Source organism: Pteropus vampyrus, unplaced genomic scaffold (genome assembly GCF_000151845.1).
Source record: "Pteropus vampyrus isolate Shadow unplaced genomic scaffold, Pvam_2.0 Scaffold310, whole genome shotgun sequence".
In the NCBI taxonomy this organism is placed as follows: domain Eukaryota; kingdom Metazoa; phylum Chordata; class Mammalia; order Chiroptera; family Pteropodidae; genus Pteropus; species Pteropus vampyrus.
Window position 1 is genome coordinate 635099 of NW_011889091.1, and position 25396 is coordinate 660494.

At 38.0% G+C, this 25396-nt stretch overlaps 1 long non-coding RNA gene across 2 annotated transcripts in view; it reads right to left on the reverse strand.

Moving 5' to 3' along the window:
• The window catches only part of LOC111730367, a 324528-nt gene that overhangs the window by 261137 nt on the left and 37995 nt on the right, over window positions 1–25396 (reverse strand). The window contains exon 3 of one of the 2 annotated variants that reach the window (XR_002776649.1): window positions 10569–10641. The exons of the other annotated variant lie outside the window; for it this stretch is intronic. This is a non-coding gene — a long non-coding RNA (uncharacterized LOC111730367). Of the gene's footprint in view, window positions 1–10568; window positions 10642–25396 lie in introns of those variants that run through there. 2 annotated transcript variants of the gene reach the window in all.

The following is a 25396-nucleotide window of genomic DNA, read 5'->3' on the forward strand; positions in this document are numbered from 1 at the left end:
CCTTCATAATGCAAAAAAAAAATCAATTTAACAAATGGAAAGAAAAATTAAGCGGTATGAAATATGTTGTATTATAATTACTATTTTGTGGCAAAGAGCCATGGAAATGAATTCTAACATGATGTTTTTCTTTTTATATCCTATGACCAAGCAAGAAAGTTTAAACTCTATGGTGTTTCAAGATATATTTCAAAAATTGTATTTCCTATGTCTTTCCCAATTATATGAAAATCATTCCAAAGGATATTACCTAAATAAGACAATTTAGATCACACAGAAGTTCCTCTTCCTCAAAATAGTTTAGATTCTGAAGTTTTATTCTAATTAAATCTACAGATTTGTAACTTCAAACTATAGGGGTTTAAGTTTTCTGTTCCCAGATGCATTTCCTCAAAAAGCACAAATTAGTCCTTTGGAGCACTAAAGACAATTGTAACTTTCTCCTCCTTGGCGATATATGTAGTTTGTTTGTTTTTTTCCAAACTTGACCAATTTCAACTACACTGAAAATCTGTTGAGGCAGATTTGAAGGAAGGTACTGGACATCTTTGTGGGTACACTAACTCCCATTAGTTTAAGGTGGTAAGAACAGAATGAGGTTTTAGCCTAATAAGCCTTATTACAGAAACTGACTTTCCATAAGCAGCTCTTTACTGTGCTGTTTTAAGTACTCAGCCTCAGAGTCCCTAACATTCAGCTGACAGAAGGCACTATTTGAACGACCTCAAATGCCTTTGGAACCAGGCAGCTGTGATGAAGTAGGCAGCCCCTTCATACCCATTCAGATGCAATTGTTTTGTTTTCTGTTTTGTTTTGTTTTTTAATTCGGGTAACACTTGTTAATAACATTACATAAGTTTCAAGTGTTCAATTCTATAATACATCGTCTGTATATCGCATTCTGTGCTCACCACCCATAGGCTACTCTCCCTTTGTCACTATGTATTTGCCCCCCCTTACCCTTTCGTCCTCTCCCCACTCCCCTTCCCCTCTGGTACCCACCATACTGTTGTCTGTGTCTATGAGTCTGTTTTGTTTGTTCATTTGTTCTTTGTTTGTATCACCTATATGAGTGAAATTATACGGCTCTTGTCTTTTTCTATTCCACTTAGCATGATACTCTTAAGATTCATCCATGTTGTCTCAAATGGCAGTATGTCATCCTTTATTATGGTTGAGTAGTAGTCCATTGTATATAAATACTACATCTTTTTTTATCCAATCATCCACTGAAGGACACTTAGGTTGTTTCCATGTCTTGGCTGCTGTGAATAATGCTGCAATGAACCTTAAGAATAAATGTTTTCAATTTTTGGGGGGTAGATACACAGAAGAGGGATTGCTGGGTCGTATGGTAACTCTGTTCTTAATTTTTTGAGGGACCACCATACCACACTAATTTTGCAACCCCACTAACAGTGTACCAGGGTTCCTTTATCTCCACATTCTCTCCAACACTTATTATTTCTTGTCTTGTTGATAATAGCCATTCTATTGGGTGTGAGCTATCTCTCATTGTGGTTTTGCTTTGCATTTCCCCTATAGCTAGTGAATTTGAGCATCTTTTCATATATTTGTTGGTCATTTGTGTGTATTCTTGGGAAAAGTGTCTGTTCAGGTCTTCTGCCCATTTTTTAATTGGCTTGTTTGGGTTTTTTTGTTGTTGAGTTGTATGAGTTCTTTATATACTTTAAATATGAGCCCCTTTTTGGAAGTATCATTTGCAAATATCTTCTCCCATTTCGTTGCTTGCCTTTTTGTCTTGCTGACAGTTTCTTTTGTTGTGTAGAAGCTTTCTAGTTTGACATAGTCCTATTCATTTATTTTTTATTTTTCTTCCCTTGCCTTTGAGATCAATGTCACAAAAACCTGAGACCAATGCCCATTAAGTTTAGTACCTGTTTCCTTCTATGTATTTTATTGTTTCAGGTTTTATATTTAAGTTTTTAATCCATTTTGAGTTAATCTTGGTGTATGGTGATAGACAGCAGTCTAGTTTCATTCTTTTGCATGTGGCTTTCTAATTTTACCATTTATCGAAGAGGCTTTCCTTTCTTCATTGTATGATTTGGCTCCTTTGTCGAAAATTAGTTTCCCACATACGTGTGGATTTATTTCTGGGCTCTTCATTGTTTTTTTTAGCACTGCCTCAGGATTAGTCCTAACTTCCAATTTTCATTTCCTATAATCTAGCCACACACAAATGTTTAGGACTACTAGATCACTTGCCCTTCTCTCTTTTTGAAGGACTTGGCACTTTTTTCATGTTGCTTAAACCAGTCTGGCCTTCTGAATCACTTTCACAGTTCAAGAATTCATCCCACAGATACACCTACACAGTGTATCATTTCTTATCACACTTAACATTTTAAAAATCATCTCTTATTTAGTTTCTGTCATAATCCTAACTTTAATATAAGGGCTTTTAACATTCTAAAAACTGTTGCACTTTTGAACATGAGGGAGTTAATGCTTGAATTCAACTCGAAACAAATTTGAAACGAAGCAAATGATCAGGGTCAAAAAAAAAAAAAATGACCATAAATAACTAAAATTCCTATTTGTTGATGACTGCCAGATAGCTTTGTTCACATTAGCAGACATTATTAAATAGAAAATAATATTGTAAGAGCTAAGAGTTTGCTGAGTTCTTGCTACATGATAGGTGCTATGCCATGGACTTTGCCCACATTATCTCTTTTAAAATGTGGCACAGTCCTGAAAGGTACTTTATTGTCAACATTTTACAGAGTTGAAAACTGAAAGGTAAAACAGACATTAATATTCCTAAGCCACACAGCTAGGGCAAACATTTGATTTGAACCCAGGTATCTGAATCTAGTCTGCAGGCTCTAAACCTCTAGAGACTAACACATCTCAAGCCATACAAGGGTTTTATTTTTATGAAAAAAAGTCACTATCTTGTCCTCATTACCAAAGAGAACTCAAAATTCTCAAAATACACAGTTTCAATATTACAAAAATACTATGCATTCAACACAGGCATTTACATAAAACATCTCATTTGGTAAATTAAATATATAATGCAAAAATCTATATATCAAAATTTTAAGTTTTAATTCATGGAAAATAGTTAGAGGCTATAACTTAGAATAAACTTCACAACTTTTTGATGACATTTACATCAACATGAGAACGCATTCACACAAAAAAAGAGTAGGTCGGAAAATGCATGAATTGGATCTCTATATTTTATGAAAGAAATGAGTCAACATAATGAAAGTATGAAAGTTAAATAAATTTGAGGAAATCTATTTCAATGAAAAACTTTTAAGTGTAATGTATAAAAGTAAAATATATTTGGTCTTTTATGTACACACAAAAAATTTATAGAAAAAACATTTTACAGTGTTAATGTCAAATATAACTCAATTAAAATGGGGTGGGGGAGCGAGAGAAAGACCATCTTAAGACTCTTTTAAGAGGCAACATTTAAGAATTTAATGAGAAAAATGTGTAACAGGAACTACTCAGTTTCCCTGACCCTTCAACCTGTTCATCAAATGTGTTATAACCCTGTCTGTCTTTGTACCCATGAGCCAGTCAGAAAACTTCTGTCTATACTCAGACGTGCTGGTCATTTGTTTCTACCCCTAGCTACTGTACAATCTGCTCTAAATATATTATACATGTGGACAGCAGACCCTTGTTTAAAAAACAGTGAAATAGAAGCCTCGATTTTCAAGACAGTTCAACTTTAGACTCTTCTTTTTTTAAAGACTGTTAAAAGTTCCTTATTTTTAGTTAAAATTTACTTCTCCGAAACATCCACCTATCAGCCCTTGTTCTGCCCTTGGGAACATCAGAGTTATGCTGCTGGGTGGAAAAGAACCACTGTGTGATGATAAACTGAAATATAGCCTGATGTGTAAAAATGCCTCCCCAGCAGAGTGAACTTCACACAGTATATGGAGTTCAGCACAGAGACATCATCATTACATGGTTGGCTCTAAATTTCTTTTTCTGGAGTGTCCCACCCCATGTGACCCATGCTGGTTAATCAAAATATTCTGTCACCCTGGACAGCAAAATTTTTGTCAGTACAGACACTGGGAGGGAAGGAGGGGGCTTCTCTCATTTTGAAATTGCAAGCTGTGTTTGAGATGATGCTGTGCAGAGTCCAAATCTGAACATAGCACGACAGGAACCTGACCCCATTATTTGAAACTCTGAATGCCTGCAGCTAAGCTTTCATTCTTCAGACTTTGTTGTTAAATGAACCAATAAGGTCCCTTTTTAAATTAGTCTAAGTTAGTTAGGAGTTAAAAAAAAAAGTTAGGAGTCACCTTTCACCCAAAGAATTTTGGTGTATATATCCAAAAGGGACAATTTCTCCTGGCCTGGACTCTAACTAGAAGAGAAAGACTAAAGGGAGTGCAGGTGGGGGAGGTAAGCAAAGTAAAGACAAATTAGAAGTTGAGTAATCAGTGCCATAGAAAATTGGAAAGATGGGAAGTGAAGAAATGTCCCCAGTACCTACCTTACTTTATGCAGAAACTTGCCTACATCACAGAATTTCTAGAGTGTGATGAAGGACCATTACCCTCGCAAAAGATCCACGACATTCCAAGTCCCTTTACAAAGGCTTTTATTACAACACTGAAGATGAGATGTTAATATCTCTGCAAACATGGGTGGGAGGAGGACAGGAATCACAAAAATATTAGGAAGGGGGCTGTCCTCAAGGTACCTGGGCTCTGGAGGAGACCCCCGAGAAATCTCTGCCCACTTCATGGTTTTCCCAAGAACAGGCCCTGCTGTCACAGCCCAACTCTCTGGAGCAGGCAGAGGACCCCTGCCTGTAGTTTATCTCCACAAGAGGATTTATTCCTGGCTGATGCCACGGTGTTCATTAAAAATGCCCATGAAGATTTCTAGAGCAGTTTTTAGGACAAAAGTCATGTCCCTAAATATTTCACTTGCTAGTCTCAGAAAACTGCACTGTATTATTTAATAAAGATAAATCTATCCATTGACAATAATTAAATCTAAATTATAGGTAAATATATATATATATGTAAAACTTCATCAAATGCAGCGTCTCGCCTAGTACCATGCACTTTGTTACACCTTTACTCTTCCCCTACATTTCTGCATATTTGACTGTATCTTTTGTCAGGACAGCTGGAGAGTAGGCTACTAAATGTATGCTGGGAATAAACTGTCTTCTATCTCTCAGATACTTCCGTTTTCCTTCTCGCCCTCTGTGCTGAAGTCACTTCTACAAATGTTCTCCATGAAAAGTAGCAAAGAATTGAAATGACATTTCACTAGCGTGAATCAGCATCTCTTTTCATTGAAATAGCATAAGTTCTTAAGAAATATGACATAAGTTCTACCATATATAGGAAAATGTAAAACTTTAGGGAACGGTGGTCCAGCATGTGGAAAACACCAGTGATGAGCTTTCTTTACTAACTGATCTGCCACTGAACATTTTGGTAGGTTTTCAAATGGAGAAAATCTTTGGGCAAGTCTGAGTACAATATAAATATAATATGGTCTTGCTAATAGTAGAAAAAAAAAATCCTCATTTGAGATGATTTCCAGAGCCATCAACCCAATTTCTACTCACCTGAGGATTCTGTATTAAGGAAGTAGTTTGAATCAGTCTGTGAAAGAGGGGCGGGGTGGTGGGAGTGAGGGAGGGAGAAGGAGGGAAAGAGAAAGAAAGTGGGGAGCGGGGAGAGTGAGAATTGTAGGTGATTATGTTATGAACTTTGAATGAATACAGGGGATGATTAAAACAATTATTGAGTACTACCTGGTTCCCGGCACCAGGCTGACACTCGGGATACTGGGATGAGCAGCCAAGAACAGTCCCTCACCCCATGGAGCATATATTCTTGCAGAGGCAGCCCTCGGGCATTAAACAATATTTACAGGGTGTTATAGGAACATAAACCTAGTTAAAGGGATCAGTAAGGTTTCTTTGAGCAGGAAATAGTTGAGCTGAACCTTGAAGGACTAGTTGAAGAGAAAGAAGTAGGAAGGGCATTCCAGACAGAGAGGAAAGTAAAAGCCTTAAAGGGGAAGGAAGCATCCGTCTCAAGGAAATGAGAGAACACCAGCAGGGCTAAAGCATGGACGTATGCACTCAGGGGTCAGGATACTGTGAGGTAAATGTGACCTCGAAGGTCATGTTAAAGACCTTTTTAATATGCCGAACTAAACACATCCCTAAATCTGTTCTATCTAGATTCTTCCATCACAGTGAATGGCAAGTCTGTCCATTCAGTTGCTTGACATCATCTATGACTCCTCCCTTTCTTACATCGAATTCATCAGCAAAACTTATTCATTCTATCTTCAAAATATATCCTCTACTGGACCACTTATCATTTTCAGTATATCATCCTGGCCCAAATCACTATCTCCTCTCTCCTAGATTACTGCAATAGCCACATAAATGGTCTTTCTATTCCCACCTTTACCCCCAGCAGCAACTCTTTTAAAACATGAGTCAGTTTATGTTTCTCCCAAAGTCTCCAAAGGCTTCCAATCTCATTCCGAGTGAAAATCCAAGCCTTTAGTCTGATCTACAAGGGCACTACATGACCCTGTCTGCTATTAAGTCTCTGACTTCATCTCTCATTACTCTCATTCTCATTCTGCACACCCCAGACTCCATATCCCAGCTTTCCTTGAAAAGCAGACATGGTTCCCTCTCAGGGCCTTTGCACTTGCTATTTATTCTGCCGACATTTTTCTTTCAAATGTCAGCACGCTTCACACACTCATCTACTTCACATCTTTTTTATTTTTTCAATTACAGTTGACATTCAATATATTAGTTTTAGGTATACAGCATAGTGGTTAGACATTTATATAACTTACAAAGTGATCCCCGCAATAAGTCTAGTACACACCTGACACCACAGTTCTTACAATATTATTGATCATATTCCCTATGCTGTACTTCATTCACATCCCTGTGACTCTTTTGTAACTGCCCCTTCACCATTTTCACCCAGCCCCCCAACCTCCCTCCCATCTGGCGATCATCATTTTGTTCTCTGTATCTATGAGTTTGTTTCTGTTTTGTTTGTTCATTTATTTTGTTTTTTAGATTCTGTATGTAAGTGAAATCATATAGTATTTCTCTTTCTCTGTTTGACTTACTTCACTCTGGGTCCATTCGCATTGTCACAAATGGTAAGATTTCAATCTTTTTATGGCCAAGTAATATTCCACCATCTATATGTACCACATCTTCTTTACCTAGTCATCTATTGATGGACATTTAGGTTGTGTCCATATCTTATCTATTTTAAATAATGCTGCAATAAACATAGAGATACATATATCTTTTCAAATTAGTGTTTTTGGATTTCTTTAGGTCAATACCCAGAGGTGGAATGCTTACTTCAAGTCTTTGTTCAAATGTCCTCTCAGTGAGGATTTCCCTAACTAGTCTATTTATATTTACAACCCATACTTTCTTTTCATATACATGGTTTATTTTTATCCCTAGTACATTACAGTAAATATTTGTACTTATTTACTTTGTTACACACACACACTAGAATGCAATCTCCATGAAGACAGAAATTTCTGTCAGTCATTTCTGGGATCTCTGGGTCCTGGAATATTGCTTAGAACATAGCAAGCACTCAATAAATATTTGTTGAATGAAGGTCTTCATCCTAAGAACAATCATATGCCACCAAAAAGCTTTAAACATGAAGAGCCATGATCAGACATAAATTTTTAAGGTCACTTCAGCTGCCCATGAAAAGAATGTTCTGGGAGAAGGAGGCTGAGCGTGGTGGGCAAAATTGGATGCCTAGGAGCAAACCAGCTGGTCTTCATTGCTAAGAAAAATTAGTACAGTGAACCGAAGAAGCAAGGCTTGCTAGATTTGGTAATGACTTAGTATGGAAATCAGCCTCCAAGATGCCCTGCACCCCTTCACCAAATGATCCATGCCACCCAGTATTCACATCTTTGTTAGTCCCCTCTCTCAATAAATGGGGCTACCTCTAAAAGATAACCAAATATAACAGAGTGATGTTACATGACTTCCAAGATCAGGGTATAAAAGGCCTTACAACTTTTACCCTGGTGTTTTGAAATACTCACTCTTAGAACCCTAAGCCAGTGTGTAAGAAGTCTTGCTACTCTAAGCCCACCATGCTAGAAAGATCACATAGGGAGATCACATGGAGAAGCTTGGAGACGATGTAAAGAGAAAGATGCTCTACCAGCCTTCAGCTGTTCTAGCCTCTAATCATTTGAGTCATCCTGCCTGAGGCTGTAGACCCTAAAAACAGAGATGGACTTTTCCACTGTGCCATGTCTGAATTCCTGAACCTCAAAACCAAAACAAAAATAATTTAAGCCACTAAATTAGGGGGTAGGGTGCTAAGTAACAATAGACAACTAAAACCCTTAGTGAAGAGAACTCATTGTAGGTGGGATTTCACGAACCAAGCATAGGTTGAGAGTTAACTAGCTTGAAGGACAGAGTATCTCCAGATGCTTTCTGCATTTACGAGGCTTGTTAGGATGAGCGAAATGGATCACTTTAATAAAAGAAAAATGCAGCTGCTTCCAGGTACTTCTTAATCTAAACTCAAAAATGTACCTGCCTGATATTTCCCCAGACATATTTTTATTGCACCTAAGCCCTTTAAGAAGCTGACAATTTGCCTGATTAACTGAGGGAGCTGAATTATCATGACACCTTCCTCTTCCAACCCTCTGGAGAAGTTTAGAACAGTATCTCCTGTTAGAGCATAAATTAATGATCTCTCAAAGACAATAAGTTAATTGTTTGTTCTGAAGTTCATCAAAAAACTAATTGAAACTGTTATTTCATGAATAATGCCTGAACTCCTATGCTTTTCTACACAGATCAAAGATTAAATTGTGATATCAGAGGTCTTAAATTATAAATGGAAATAGCAGCAAATGAAGTTCCCTTTCTAAGTCATGAACGGGGTTAGATAATACATAGCTTAAAGTAAATGACCAAAAAACTAGTGAGGTTTTATTGAAATGTGAAGACAGTAAAAAGGAAGAGTTCTGTAAGGACATATCAAGTTCTTGCATAGAATCCAAGTGTTAGTTATTCCAGAAGCACCAATTAAGAAGGTATCTTAGAAAGACTACATACCTGCAATAAATCTCACTTGCGATAAGCTAATGCTAGATTGTTGTCCTGTCCCACACTCTCGGCCCTATGAAAATAAATTGTGCCCAAATCCTCAAAAGCCTAAACCTGAGCTACTTCAACCTCCCAAAGGAACATTGATATAAATGCACATATAGTTCATCTCTTACTTTGATTACTATAAGCTCTCCAAAGATCACCCTGGGCCTCGGGCTGCATAAGAGTGAATGGGCTAGTGAAAGCCCATGGCAAGTACAGGGCAATATTAAGAGGTCAACATTCCAAAGGTTCCTCACCTACAAGAATAAAGTCCTATTTTCTTAGTAAGACACACAAAGCCCTCTATGATCTCACAGTTGCTTACATCTCCAACATCACTCCTTGTTATAACTTCTCTAATCATCACTCCCTTACATGTCTGCACCTGCACATACATGCACACACACACACACACACACACACACACACAATCTTCTAGCAGTACTGAAATAGTTGCAGATACCTGAATTACTATACTGTTTCAAATCTCCCCAGCTTTGTCCATATCCCTCTCCCTGTCTAGCATGTCCTTTTCCCTTTAAGACTCAGTTTAAGCATTACCTCTCCTGGGAAACTCTTCCTTTCTCCATCCCTCCAGGCAGACTCTGGCCATTCTCTCCTTTGAGCCCTCAGAAGGCCTCATATATCATTCTTTCATTTTGTTTCCTTACTCCTATGTGACTGAATCATAGGCTTATTTGATTATTTCCACATCGGAAACCCTTAAAACACAGGCCTGGCTTCATATGTAAAAAGGATGGAAGAAAGAGCAAAAGCCCCTCCAAATAAAAGGAAAAGATTTAAGGACTTTAGCTTTCAGTGACAATGCTATTGACCTCATCCTTGTGCAAAATAAATCATTTTCCACTTCCTGTCATTAACGTCACATACTAATGAAGCCAATCTAAATTGCTGCCACGAGTTATCCTCAAATCATAACTTGACACTTATTAGACATAATTTTGATTGACAAGTAAGTAAAATCATGCCACAGAAGTCTAGAGACCACAGAAATATCTAATCTATTTTACAAAAAAAAAAAACACTCTCACAAAATTGCAAAACAGACAATCTACAAAAGAACAGCTAACCACTTGCATGATTCTACTCAACAGGCTTCTATAACACAGAATTCTGCTCTCAGCTACTCTGTGGGTTTAGACATGTACCTAGTATTTTATTGAAGAGATGTCCTTGAGTTATTAAGAATCTTTAAGGTAGCCATAACATCTGAAAGGAATTAGAAACCAAAAAATGTCAATCTGATGAGTAAATAAAGAGAGAAGGTCAAGATATACATTTAGCAAAGGGAAATAGATGACAAAGTTATCCACCTTTATCTCTGAGAGCAAAACTGAGGTTAAAAATAGAGCCCAAGCAAGGTAATACTTACTGAGGACTGGCTTTTAGTCTTCATCCATTTTAGGCAGTGACTGTTATTCCAGCTCCACAGGGAATCTAAAAATCTGAACATTTATAGATTTGCTCCTGAGTGAAAAATGCCTTAAAATGTTGAATTCTATAGAAATTTTCAAAGTCACATTACAGTTGTTCGACTTTCAGCTCAGCCTTTAAACTATTATGACAGCTACCACATAAAAATTATAGTCATTATTATCTATTCGATTCTTTCTATAATTGGTCTCTTATTCTGATGGACACGTGACCTTGAGGAAATGAATGAGGCAAAACAGATGAAGTGTTAAACTGATAACTACTGGAGACCTTCAGCATTTCAGAGAACCCCCATCCCATAAAGGCCATCTTAAACAGAGACCGAGTGAAAGCACTAACTGGGAATTGTGGAACAGATTTTTGGGAAACAGAACTGTTTCAGCTTGAGCATTCATAAGGGAGATGAGTGACAGTCTCTCCCTCTTTAGTTCTACATGGTGGGCAATCATGCCCTGCTGAGGAGGGGAGGGCAATCAAACAAATGATGTGAAACAAAAGTAATAGTCACCTTTTTTTAAAGCTGTTTGTTCCGGAACTTCTCACATATACTCAAAAACAGAAAGAATGATCAACCTCCACAGACATCATGCAGCTTTGAGAATTAGCAATGCTCTGTCCTTTTTGTTTCATATATCCATTTTCCAACACTTTTTTTTTTTCTGGAGCAAATATCAGACATCATTTCATTTCATCCATAAATACTTCAGAATGTATTCTTTAATATCGTCTAAACCCCATCTCTACTCAGTTTTCTCTGATTATCTCAAAAATGTCATTTGGCACGGTTTATTTGAATCAGAATCCCTCCCAAAAATTCACAAACTGTGTTTGGTTGATATAGTTTGTAAATCTCTTTTAATCTATAACATCTCCCCCTCTATTTCATGACATTGATTTGCTGAAGATTCTAGATTTGGCTAATTGTACCCTCTTGGTATTATATAACACGATGCTCTATCCCCCATATTTCCTATAAACTGGCAGTTCAGAAACTCGACTAGATTCATATTCAAATTTTTTGGCAAAAACATTTCAAAGGTGATGCTGCAAGTCACATCAGAAGGCACATAATATGTCTGTCCTACCTTTCGTGATGTTCAGATTGATCAGTGGTTCAGATTATATCAGCCTGAAATTATCTATAGTAAAGTACCCCATTAACATTTCACCTAATGATTTTAGCATCTAGATCACCTAGATCCATTATTTCATTAGGAGGTGAAGCGGAATTATCCAAACCTTTCACTCCTTCTACTTTTATTTTTTGTTGAGGAGAGGAGAGGAAAAGAGAGGAGAGGGGAGAGGAGGGGAGGGGAGAGGAGAGGAGGGGAGGAGAGGAGAGGAAGCAAGCAGGCAAGCAAGCAAGCCCTTTTCTTGCAGAAACAGAAAAGCAGCCCCTAAATGCTAGGACCTGCCCTGACACTTAAAATTAGACCTCAATGTTCTCTTGCTGAATATAAACAATCTCACAAAACACCAAGTCGCCTTGTGACTTTGAAGAAGTGAGATGAAAAAAACAAGACTATTTTGTAATGGTGCTTAATCACAGGCAAAAACAAGGTTACTGTGCAGACCACAACAAAAAATCAAACATGCCTCTTTCCCAAATACTATAAATGACTGCTGCTTCTGTAATAATGACAGCTTTAGCCTTGCTGTAGCCTACCCTATAAGATTAAGTACCAAATCATATGATTTTTTAAAGAAGATTTATTAAAATACCCAATCATAGAATTATCCTCCCTTCCAATCCAGAGCAAAGCCCCTCTTCCTTGAACCACTCCATCATCTAACCACAGCCCAAATCCTGAAATATGTCCTTTCTAATACCTTCTTACCGAAATGCCCCCAAAGTTCCCTGCAGTGCAGTTTCCTTCCCTGTATTATGTAATGAATTTGACTTGCTGAGTTCCAGGTCTGTTCCTGGTAGTCTATTGACTTGAGGGGTGGGGGGATGCAGGGGAGGGACATTTACACTTATATGGTTATCATGAAATATAGTCTATATAGGAAAGATTGGATACATTCCATTCTTTCACTTTAGTTATCACTCCACAGAAGAATGAGTTTGTGCTCTGCCGACCTACAAAGGTAACCAACATGGTATACTTTTTCTTTTTCAAACTACAATTATTTCTATCTATAGAAGTATTTTTCGTTATAAATGGAGCTCCTGGATGGCAATATGGTCCAGGATCTTTAAACTCACGCTCAGTTTCAGAGGCTGGCTGCAGTGCTGGCACATGAAACTCACCTATATGGTGGTGCTAGATGTCTTAGACCCCTCCATCCCTCGGGACTCAGAGCCCACTGCCCGAGCGCGGTCTACCAGGGAAAGTGTCGGGAGCACCTTAGCCTCTGTTCTGCCCCAGAGCAAAGCCTCCAGAACTGCCATCATCAAGTCTTTGACTACTTCCTGGTTGGCCGCGGAGGACTTCTGCCTGGACCTGACATGGAGCAACAACCTATAGCAGTCATTTTTTAATGCTCAAAAAGTCCCATCTTTGACCAATAGGAGCCTCTTAAAGCTGACTCCTGTGTGCTAATGGCATAACTCAAGAAATCTTTAATGGTTTATGCTTTCAGACACAAGTAGATGTCTCAACTTTATTTTCTGCCTAAGATACGTGTAATAATCTGGGTTCTCCAGAGAACAGAGCCAATATAATAAGGATAGAGAAATAGATAGATGGATATAATTCTGTCCTGTAATTCTCTTCTTCAATTCGAATAGATCCTCACCTGACACTGTGGAAAGTAGATAATCCTTACTCTAATCCATCTCAAAAAGCTCCACTGCAAGTTGATTTATGGCTGCCTTTAAACAGAGAGGAAGGAGGTTGGGCATGGACCATTGCTCCCTGCATGCGAGGCAGGTGGGCAGCTCTAGAGACCACTCTGAGGGTGAAAATGAGCAATAAGCTCCTCCAGGGGCTAAAAAGCCCTAGAGGAGTCCCCCCAAATTCTTCCTCCAGAAATCTGGGGTCCTCCTACCCTATAAATCCAGGTCGTGGTTAGATGATGTAGGAGTGGTTCAAGGAAGAGGGGCTTTGCTCTGGATTGGAAGGGAGGATAATTCTATGATTGGGTATTTTAATAAATCTTCTTTAAGTAACTATATGATTTGGTACTTAATCTTATAGGGCAGGCTAAATAAGTCCACTCTTATTTCCAGGGGTGAGAACAGGGGCAAAAGAAGGAGATTTAGTAATTGTGGATACTACTAAATACTCCACAGACTGCAGAATTAGTGTGATCCTGTTTAATCTAAAGTCAAATAAGGCAGACTAGATGTACACATGAGGACAGTGCTTCTCACACGGAATAACTGTGGAGGTTTCAGTCATCTGAAGGTAAAGTATTAACAGGAGACTTAGAATTATTCTTCTCCTTTAGTTTAGTAGGCGGGACTTGGGAGTTGGATGACTGGAGGGAAAAGCACTGACAAGAATAACTATCTAAAAGGAGGATTTCCTCGAGAAAGGTTGACTCAAGGACAGCAGGATAACTGTATTTTCATGAGCTGAGAGAGAGCAAGATGAGGGAATTTCACAAAGAACACACATCAAGGCAGAGGAAATAACTCTGACAGCCTTAATAAAGCTGCAAATATTTTTCTCTCATCCTCATCTAAGCCCAGAAGCTACTTTCTACTTTTATACCTTTTTTCCCCCTTTTTAATTGGCAAGAAAATAAAGCAAGGTAAAAGCAGGCTGTTTCTTTAATAAATTGTTTGAATATACTTCTCAAAACCCAGATTAGATGTTAAAATATCTATACAGTCAATTTCTCTTCCACAGTTATCTGTTGCTTCCATCCTGAATATATAGATGTTCATCAAGAAGAAAACAGGTTTGGTTCAAATGAATTTTCTTATTACATAATCAAAATGATACCAATTAGCACTATTTCTCAATGGGTCTATCAAAAGCCAACATATTTAAGTTACCACAATCCTTTTGATGAAATGACTATTCAGAGACAATTCAGGCAAAATCTTGAATCCAGCCCTTGCATCCTTTATCCCAATTCTTATCCTTTAAAAAATGTTTGGCAAAGGGGAAGGCCCTGAAAAATATTTTCTGTTTTTCAAGTACCTGTCTGTAGTGTGCTGAATCATGGCCCACAAAAAAATATATATGCCCACATCCTAATCTCTAGAACCTGTAAATATTACCTTATATGACAAAAGAATGAATATTACCTCACATGGCAAGAGATGCACTTAAGTTAGAGATCTTGAGAGAAGGACCTTTCTGGGTCATTCAGGTGGGCCCTAAACGCCATCATACTTACCCCTGTAAGACAGAAGTAGAGGGAATTTTGAAACAGACACACAGGAGAGACCTACATGGAGAAGGTGATGTGGAGGCGGAGGCGGAGGCGGAGGCGGAGACTGGAGTGATGCAGCCACAAGCCACAGAACGTCAAGGCATGTCAGCAGCCACCAGAAGTAGAAGAGGCAAGAAATGATTTCTTCTCTAGAACTTCAGGAGAAAACAGAGCCCTGTGGATATCTTTATTTTGAATTTCTGGCCTCCCAAACAATGAGAGAATAAATTTCTGTTCTTTTAAGTCACTAAGTCTGTGGTAATTTCTGACAGCAGCGATAGGAAATTAATACACTGTCTAATCCACACTGTCTTCCACAGAATAGACCATGATAAAGAACCAGGCCTAAACTGCATGTTTGTACAAGGTAACCCAGACCTCCAGCCATAGTTAATCAGATCAGAAGTAGACACTGACTCAAAGCCAACAGATCAGGATGAGCTGATCAGATTCTTCCTCTCAAGAATCTGAGCTGAGACATAAAGACCATTGTTAGACTATTGCTACACCAGAGCTGTGGGGTCACATAGATTTGAGGCTAGAGTGGGTCTCATGGCAAGCCAAAGTCATTTTCAAGCTAAAGTTAGAGGAGAGTTAAGATGCCAATTAACCTGGGAAATGGAAAAATGAAGAGCTTAGCAGAAAGAATTAAATACTAGAGACCTTACTTCATACTTTACAGAGAAACTAAATGCATTCATATAAGAACAATGTTTTCCCATCTTCAAACTGTCATCCTACCTGGATCTATGCCCACACATTCTGTCTTTCTTTCCATTACAAAGGAAGAATTGTCCCTTTCTCTGTTTAAGGAAAACCCTTCCACCTGGATTCTGAATCCCAACTCCTCATGACTGCTCAAGGACTTGATTCCTGCAATTATCATCTTTCTCTCCTAGATCTACCCTTCCCACTCTCTGCTGGATCATTCACAGTGTGTCAAACACACCTTAGTGTTCCCCTTTTTCAAAACTGGTTATTGGAGCCCAAGGCTTCCTCCAGTGACTGCTGATCGTCTCTCTACTCTCTTTCAACTCTTCAGAGAGGTTGTCTATCATTGTCTCCATTTTCTCACCTCCAGTTTTCTCCTCGACCCAATGCAATGAGGATTTTGTCCCTATTGCTTTATTTAAATAGTTCTTATTAAAGTAACAAATGACCACAAAAGCCATCAGGTTGCTTGACTTCTCAGCAACATTTGACAGAGTTGATATTTCTTGAAACCATTTTTTTTTTTTTTCAGTTTTATGACACCAAGTTTTCTCCTACTTTCTCTAGTCTTTCTTCATCTCCTTTGCGGCTTTTCTTCTAACAGACCTCTAATCACTGTCATGCCTCTAAGATTCTGCCTTTGATTCTCTTCTGATCTCTATCTATATTCTCTTCCTAGATAACCTCTTTCAATCCCTTTTAAACACATTCCGATAACTCAGTTTTACATCAGCAGTCTAAATTTGTTCCTGAACTTCATATTCAAATAGCCAACTACCTAATCGACATCTCCCTATGGCTATCTAATAATTATCTCACCCTTAACATGGCCAAAAGAATTTTTTGATTCCCCAATCCTAGCCTGGAAATCCCAACTTCCTAGTCTGCCTCTTTTCAACAAACGGCACCAATATCCACTCAGTTACTCAGGTCAAAAACCCTAAAAGTCATCATCCTTAATTCCTCTCCTTCCAGCACATTCCATATCTAATCCATCAGCAAGTCCTCTGAGCTCTGTCTCCAAAAGTGATCCTGACTCTGATGACCCCCTCACCCATTCTTCACCACGACCTTATCATCTCTCAATGAATTTCTGCAACAGCCTTTTAAGTACAGTTAGTTCTACAGATAGCAGCAATATCAGTTACTATATTGCTTATAACTCTTTGATTGATTTCCACTACATCCACATTAAAACACAAATTTCTCTTCAAAGCCTAAAAAGTCCTGTATGATCTGTTCCCTGCTTACTCCTTTGACGTTATCTTTCACTTTTCTCCTCAATTCTTGCATTTGAACCACACCGGCCTTATTTCTGTCCCTCACACATTTCAAGTTCAGTTTTATTTCAGAGTCTTTGCATTTCTTATTCCTTCTAGTTTGAACTATCCTCCCCAAACCTTCCTATGTGTGACTTCCTCTTATAATACAAATGTCACCTCCTCAGAGAGGCCTTTTCTGACTACCTCAGCCAAAGTACTGTCTCTATTTTGTTTACTTCATAACATTTATTAATATCTGAAATTATTCTATTAATCGATTTGCATGTTTACTGTTTGAATCGTCCCACTGCAATGTCAGCTCCTTGAGGCAATGACTGAATTTTTCACTGTCTGTCCCCAGGTACTTGGTCTATAAAAAGTACTTAGTAAATATTTGTTGACTCACTGACTGGCTGTACAATGCTCTGAGAATCTTTTAATTCCAATCCACCTTAGGCTTGGTGGTACATCATTTCCTGTTCTGGAATATATGACACTAATTGTTATATTATTTTAATCTCCTTTAATTTGTGCCCATCTGAGTTTCTCATCTTTGTATCAAAGAGTCTTGATAAAATTGTTGAAGTGATGCTGTATTCTAAATTTGGACATTAATCAAAGATCCCTGATAGTAAGGCTAAGAATGTGGAGGGCAAAAACAATATGCAGGGCTGATACCCCTTTCACCTATGTTGACCCTTGTGTTCTTGATATAGACTCAAAATCGTGACTTCCAAAGCCTATCTGAGGAGTTAAGAATATCTCCACAGATTATACCCTGCTTTCTACTGATATATACTTCTCCCTAGGAGAAAAAATGAAACCTTAGAGATGTATAATATATTTTCGGACTTGTCAAGGACACTGAACATAAGCCAGGTATAAGAGTCTGTTTTATCATTCAATATAAGGCAGTATGAAAATAGCACCAGTCCAGGCGACGAAGACCTGAACTCCAGTCCCAAGCTGTCCCTATTTAGTTCAATAAACTTGGCCGAGGACCTAGCCTCCCTGAAGATGTTTTCTCACCTGTATAATGAGGAGGTTGGACCAGTTGACCACAACGGTCTCTATGATTATTACCCAATTTATGTATCTTTTTCTTTTTTATTGCTTCTATTTTAAAAGCTGCTTTTTCTCTCACTTTCCTAAGAGAATTATGGCTCTGGAAAAGCAGCTGGCTAAGTTTCACTTGCAAAGCACTTCTGATCACACAAAAATGCATGCTGCTCCCCCGGCAGAGAAATGTGTGATGGTTGATTTGCACCTTACTGAATGAATACATGCAATGACAAGTGGAAGTTTTATTGGGTTCATGGCACTGAAGGATAGCAGGCAGTCTCTTCTTTTAGCTCAGGGTGTTTTTGTTTGCTTGTTTAGTTTGAAGAAAAAACACATTTATTCAGGTGTTCATTTACACAGTAAAATGTGGCTCCACACAACTAGAGCAGTGAAATTCAAACTGCAAGCTATAAACCCCTACACACTTAGACTGAGAAAGCCAACTTCTCACCAGAGATTTTTCAAAGGGAAGATGAAATGCAGATGGCAAATGCCAGGCTGTGTATATCTGCATCAACATACACATGTTTGAACTGATCTTACCATGACTGCGCATTAAACTGAAGCCCCCTGCAAATGAATCTCTGGATACTGAGCCTTTCTGGGCAGATACCCAAGCCAGTTTTCATTTTCATTCTCTGCTTTCTGCAATTTTCCAAGCTTCCCATGAAGTGAGGGTGTGTGGGGGGAGTAGGGGGGAGGTCACTCCCCACCCACCCTCAGAATTGCACACAGGCTCCAGTGAGTGACCAGATCTTAGTTTATAATACCATTAGCCAATGAAGAGAAGCAAGGCTCTTTGGAGAAATGGCGGATTCTAGGATGGAGGTAAGATATATACAAAATGAGCCTGGAGATTCTAGTAGTACTAGAAGTAAGGAATTTCTCAAACAAACAAACAAACAAACAAAACTTAAAAACCACAATGATGTGAATATGTCAAGACACAGAGCCAATGAAAAAACTCCCAATGGCCAAAGCCAGAAAATCAAAATAAATAAAGTAATACTTAAAATTCAAAGTATAAAATAAATATCCATGAGTCCATATTGATGTGAATAAATAAATAATGAGAATAGACAAATACAGAATTCCAAATCATTTATGTAGATACTAATCTCTAAGTAAGTGAAGCATAACTCCTCACTCCTTAAGTATGAGCTGCTTATAAATGTCTTCCTTCCAAAGAGTATGGGAAAGGAGAAAAAGAGTAATTCTACAGTCAAAAACCTGACAAACATGCACTGCCTCAGGCAGGTGGTCAAGGTTCCCATTAACGGTGATGTCACGTTGACAGTGTACGGTGAGAATGCCACTTTGTCTCTGTGGTCTTCCTCCCCAAAACCCAAACCCCAGAGTAACTATGAGAAACACATCAGACCAATCCCAATTGAGGGACATTCTACAAAATACCTCACCAGTACTTCTCAAAACTGTCAAAGTCATCAAAAACAAGAAAAGTCTGAGAAGCTACCACTACTCAGAGGAGCGTAAGGGAGACGTGACAACTAAATGTCCTACGGTATCCTGGATGGGATCCTGGAACAGGAAAAGGACATCAAGGGAAAACTCAAGACATCTGAATAAGGCATGGACTTCAGTTAACAATAATGTGTCAATAATGGTTCATTAAATGTGATAAATGTACTAATGTAAGATATTAATAATAAAGACACTGAGTATGGTGTATATGAGAACTCTGGACAATCTTTGCAATTTTTCTGTATATCAAAAATGATTCTAAAATTAAGTGCTTTAAAAAAATGACTGGATCCAGGTAAATTAAAAAATAATAAATTTATGGAACAATTTCTTCTTCAAAAATTACTTTTCTTATATCTGCTATCAAACACCTGAAAGTTACTCTTGCCTTTTCCAACAGTGCTTTCTCTCTCGCTCTTTAGCATACCCTTGCATTTCATAGAAAGAATATAATTTTTTTAATCTAAAACCTGAACTTTTATCTCCTCTCTTTTGTTGTTAAAGTCTGAAAATCACATGATTTGCTCTAGCATTAATGTGATCCTATTTGTAAAATCTGACAACAGTATAGATTTGAGACATCTTTTTATCTCTCTTTTTTTTTTTTAGGTGAGGCAACTCTTGGTTGACCTAACAGATTGCATGGACCCGTCAGCTTACAATCCTTTATTTTTTTTTAATTTTTTTACACCTATAGCACCAGGTCTTCCTAGGTGGTCTCCAATCCAAGTACTAACCGGGCCCGACTGTGCTTAGCTTCTGAGATCAGACGGAATTGGGCTTGGTCAGGGTAGCTTGGCCGTAGACCTTTTTACCTCTTTTAACATTAGCTTTTAGGTGCTTCTCACAGCCATGTAAAAAGATCCCTCCACTTCAGCCCCTGATTGATTTTCCAGGTTGTTCCCTCCACTGGTAGTACAGAATCTCTCCATTCTCCTTGAATGCTATGAAGAGTTGAGGTCTTTTATTTATTCTAATTGTCATGAATAGAAAGGTCAGTTCTCAATAATAAACATGGCTTGTGTAGTTAAGGATTTCCTCTTCTGGGAAAAGGCACTGGTAAAACCATTTTTGGTGAGAATGGAGAGAAAGAAAGACATGGCATTCGTCTTTTCATAATCATTCCATCCTTGACATTTAGCACATTTTTTGAAACCTGCCTGGAACTCATGTAAGATTATCCTTATTATTTGCTAACTTTAGAGATGAGTAACCATTAGGTTCATATTACAAATTATCAATTCTCCCCATGAACTATACCTCTACAAGAACATTTTCACACATGCTATATGAGCAGGCACGAGAGTGAGGGGATATATGTTAATTAACAGTGGCAATTGTTCAGATAGCACAAACTGAGCAGCAGATCAAAATCCTATTGCCCTTCAAAACCTCTCAACAAGCCTGAGATAATATCACCTATTGAAATCTTCACCTTTAGATTCACTCCTTTAATTTAAATGATTTTTCTAACCTGGGATCTCTTATTCTACTGGGGTCCTAGAGCTTTTTTAATAGCAAAATTCTCTTTGTATGTCATACATTTACTAAAATACAGACACACAAGCTAAAATATCAAGTTTCTTCCCTTGTGACTGTAGTCATATCAACTCAGGGTGCTGATACTTTAAGCTAAATGGAAGCTCTAATTAACAGGAAACTATATCCTTGATTATATTTGTTGAGTAGGCAAAATCCTTATAAAATTTGGGGTCGAGAGAAGGAGAGAGATGGTCAGAAGTAGAAAGATTGAGAAACATTGGTTTCTAGTCCTTAAAATGGAGTCTGGCCCTCAGAAAGCCCCTAAAACTCTACAGAATTGGGGGGACTAAAGGAGAGCCCCTCAGGTTTCCTCTAAGCTTCTTCCATGAAAATTAAATAGACTGAGGAATTGCTAGCTCTGGCAAGCACAGAGGGAGGATGAGATCCAAAATACATACTTGTCTGTCTCAAGCCCAAAGATCTGCAAAACCAGTATGGTTGGTGATCCATTCAAGCAGGTGGAAAGGAAATGCGGTGGATTGAGACACTAGAGAGGCCATTGTGAGGCAGAATGAAAGCAGACCGAGGGCCATGGGGCTCTCCAGCACAAACATCTGGTACAGGAGAGTTGAAAGAGGATAGGAGAATGGTAGCAAGGAGCTATGTGACAAGTTGTTTGTGGAACAATGAATAACAACTTTCCCATATACACATAAAATCACTTCTAAACACATTTAAATCTTTGCAAGCTTGGCTATGCTTCTGTTTTGTCCTAAAATGTTAGCGATTTCAGACAAACAAATCTTATCATTCTATGCCTACTTCTTGATTGGGAAGAACTTTGGAATCACACAATTACCCAAAATACCCTATCAAGTTCACAGACACATAAAACCCAGAATTATTACAAAAATCCTCAATGGAGAAATAGAAATCTTAAAATAAAACTTTAAGGCTTTATCCAACTTTTTAAGCACTACCTGAATGCCAGGTTTTCTTCTTATTCCAACTTTTATTAAACTACTATAATTCATAATCCTCCATATAAAAATAGTTGCTTAACGCTTACCCCACAGTGAAGTAGAACTCATCTCACGTACTTTCTCCTTGCCAAACTGCCTTCCTCACTCCTTTTCTACCTGTTGACATTGGATTCATTGGGACCAACACGAATGCTACATGAAGTACAGCCGAAGAATGGCAGCCTCAGCTGGAAAATTCCTTTCCTCCTATAAATTCCCAGAAAAATGTGTGCACCACTGATTCACTATATACAAATCAAATATTTATTGAGTCCCTAATATGTACACAGAACTGTCAGAAATTTTCTTAGAAAGTCATATTGCACTTTCCCAAGGCAAAGGTCTTTACTCTGAGAAATCCTAGAGTGAAACCTATATAGTTTGTGTACTCTAATGTGTTTTAAACTCGACTTTTGACCCCTGAGTACCAAATACTCATGAATATCACATGGAGGTACTCATCTACCCCAGTATATTTTAACTGGCCTTCAGAACCCTGGATAGATAGATAGATAGATAGATATTTTATATATCTATTACATATATATATATATTTTATATATATAATATATTTTATATTATATATATAATCAAACTCCAAATCATAGTAAAAGTCTTTAATGCAAAGAGCCTCTCTAAACCCGAAGTCAGAGACCAGGCCTGTTCACTGTTATACATAGTGTCTAACAAGTACCAGGCACATAGTAGGAACTCAATGAATATAACTAAAGTAAAGGTACTTAGAAGGAGAGAGTGATGTAGAGCTGGGAGCTTCATGTGGATTATTTTATTTAATCCGGGTAATGAGTCCATAAAACAAATATTATTATCCTCATTTCATAGAACAGAAAACAGACTCAGAAAGATTAAATAATTTTACCAAAGCTCGCACCACTAATGACTATTGGGGTCAGGATATTTCTGTTTTCTACGTTAGAGCTCTAGAATATTTGATTTAAAAATGTTTTTGTGGTTCGAAAACCAAGTCTACATAGGAAACAGTCTAATAAAAAAGAAAAAACACTGAAATATTACTAAATTTGTTTCTCATCAAGTTTTTTAACTTTAATTAAAAATTAAAGTCACTATCTAATAAAATATTCTCTGTAGTCATTTCAAAAATCTTGAAAAACTTAACCTCCACGTGACATTTATTCTTTTAGAATTGCTTTAGGACTTAAAATAAATCAGTTACACTTATTTTATATACAACCACCCCCACACTTTATTTGAAAGTAAAACAAAATGAAGAAAAGACTTTTTGTTGGGTATGTGATGTTTACCAGTTGCTGCAGGGCACAAAACGCAAACATTTAATTGAATTTCCAAAAATATTTTTATAACATATCCTCCATTTTTATAGTAATGGTGACCAAAATACTCTACTCTTTTATATTTGATTTTTTTTTAATTGCCCCCAAGTGGATGAAACAAGTTTTAATTTTGCAAGTTTCATGTAAAAATGTCACTACAGAAAAAGCAAAATGATGTTTTGTTTTTTGGCTAAAGGGTATATATCTTAAAAGAACTAGTGAACACAAATATGGCCAAATTGTTAAGGCTGTGTAAAGTCTAGCATCTGCTGTTATTTAACCAGTATTTCATTCATTCATACAATAAATATCTGAATGCTTATGAGATACCAGGCACTGTACTGGGCACTTCGTAATAAAACAACATCCTGCTTTCAAAAGACTTACATTCCAGGCAAGGTTGGGAACAAGTAACATATAAATGAACAATATTATTTCTGATAATGGCATGATTTCTAAAAATAAAATAGCATAAAACTGGGGGATGAGACACAGCATATGCAATACAGTATATATGGGTATATTAGGGTAGGTGGTGTATGAAGGTGACTGCAAAAACGAGGTCTGGAAGAAGAGCCTCCCAGGGAGAGGTGCTGAGCCAGGATGAGCTGTCACATTCAAGGACACAAATAAGGCTCATGGGGCCAGAACACGGTGATGGAACAGTTAAAAAAGATGAAGTTAGAGAGACAGGCAGGAACAAGGACAATGTTTGGATGTATTCAGTGCATAGGAAGCAGAGAGGGCTTAAGCAGGGGAATAAAGTACTGGATTTAGTTGTTCAAAGATCACTCTGGATATGCTCAAAAGAGTAGGTGGCATGGAGGCGGGCAGGTAGGTGACATCGTAATTTAAGATAAGCTGTGTGGAAGGGATAGCTGAGAAGGCAGAGAGAAGAACATGTGCCAGAGGTACACTCTGAAAATGGAGTGAGAAGACTTGCTGATGCGTTGGATAATGTGGGGGATGAGAAAGAGGAAATAGTGATTCCTAGATTTTTGACTTGAGCAGCTCAAGGTAAAATCTATTTCCTGCAATGAAAACTATTTCCTAAATGTGTTTGACCACAGAATCTTTTCATCTGCTGTGATTCTTAACAAGTCCTAAAACACTAGTGTCTGTGAAGCACAGAACGAGAATGCTGTTTTAGAGTCTAAATAGGTATTACTTCATCCTCTCCTCAGAGTCTTAACTTACTCCTATCCTCTGAGGAAAACTGTGGTGTTGCTTATGTGAATTTTAACTTTTCTTATAACTTTTATGAGTGCTTTTAATGAGATCACTTTTGGACTGCACCTAAGGATGGGGGCTGGTTGTCAGGAGAACCAACCATGTGATTATAGGGTTAGCCCTTTAGTCTCATCCCCCGACCTCTGAAGAGGGGAGGGGGCAGGTGGTTGAATCACTCCTCAGTGGTCAAAAATTTAATCAATCATGCCTGTCATGAAATCTCCATAAAAACCAAAGAAAAGGGGATTTGGAAAGCTTCCGGGTTGGTAAACATGAGGAGATTTAGGGAGAGTGGTGTGCTATGGAAGCAGGGCATGGAAGCTCTATACCCTTTACTCTTACCTTGCCCTGTGCCTCTCTTCCACCTGGCTGTTCCTGAGTTATACCCTTCTAGAACAAACTGGTGATCTAATAAGTAAAATGTTTCTCTGAGTTCTATGAGGCACTCTAGCAAATTAATCAAACCCAAGGAGGGGGCCGTTGGAATCTTCAATTTATAGCCAGTTGGTCAGGAGTCTAGGTGAAAAACCAGACTTATGATTGGCATTTGAAGTGGGGTGGGGGCCATTCTTGCAGGACTGAGCCTTTAATCTTTGAGATAGTGTAGATGATGTGAGAATTGAGTTGAAGGGTAGGACAACTAGCTGAGGTCAGAGAATTGCCGGGCGTTATGGGGGAAAACCTACACAGGTCAGAATTGGGTGAAGAATTGTGTATGCTTAAACATGGATAAGCCTCAAACCTGATAATACTTTAATGTGACTATTTTCACTATGACTACAATTCCAAGTGTTACTGGCTAGATTAACCCATTTTTTCAGTTACCGGGAAGTAGGTCTCATTATATTAATTTTACAGAAGGGGACATAG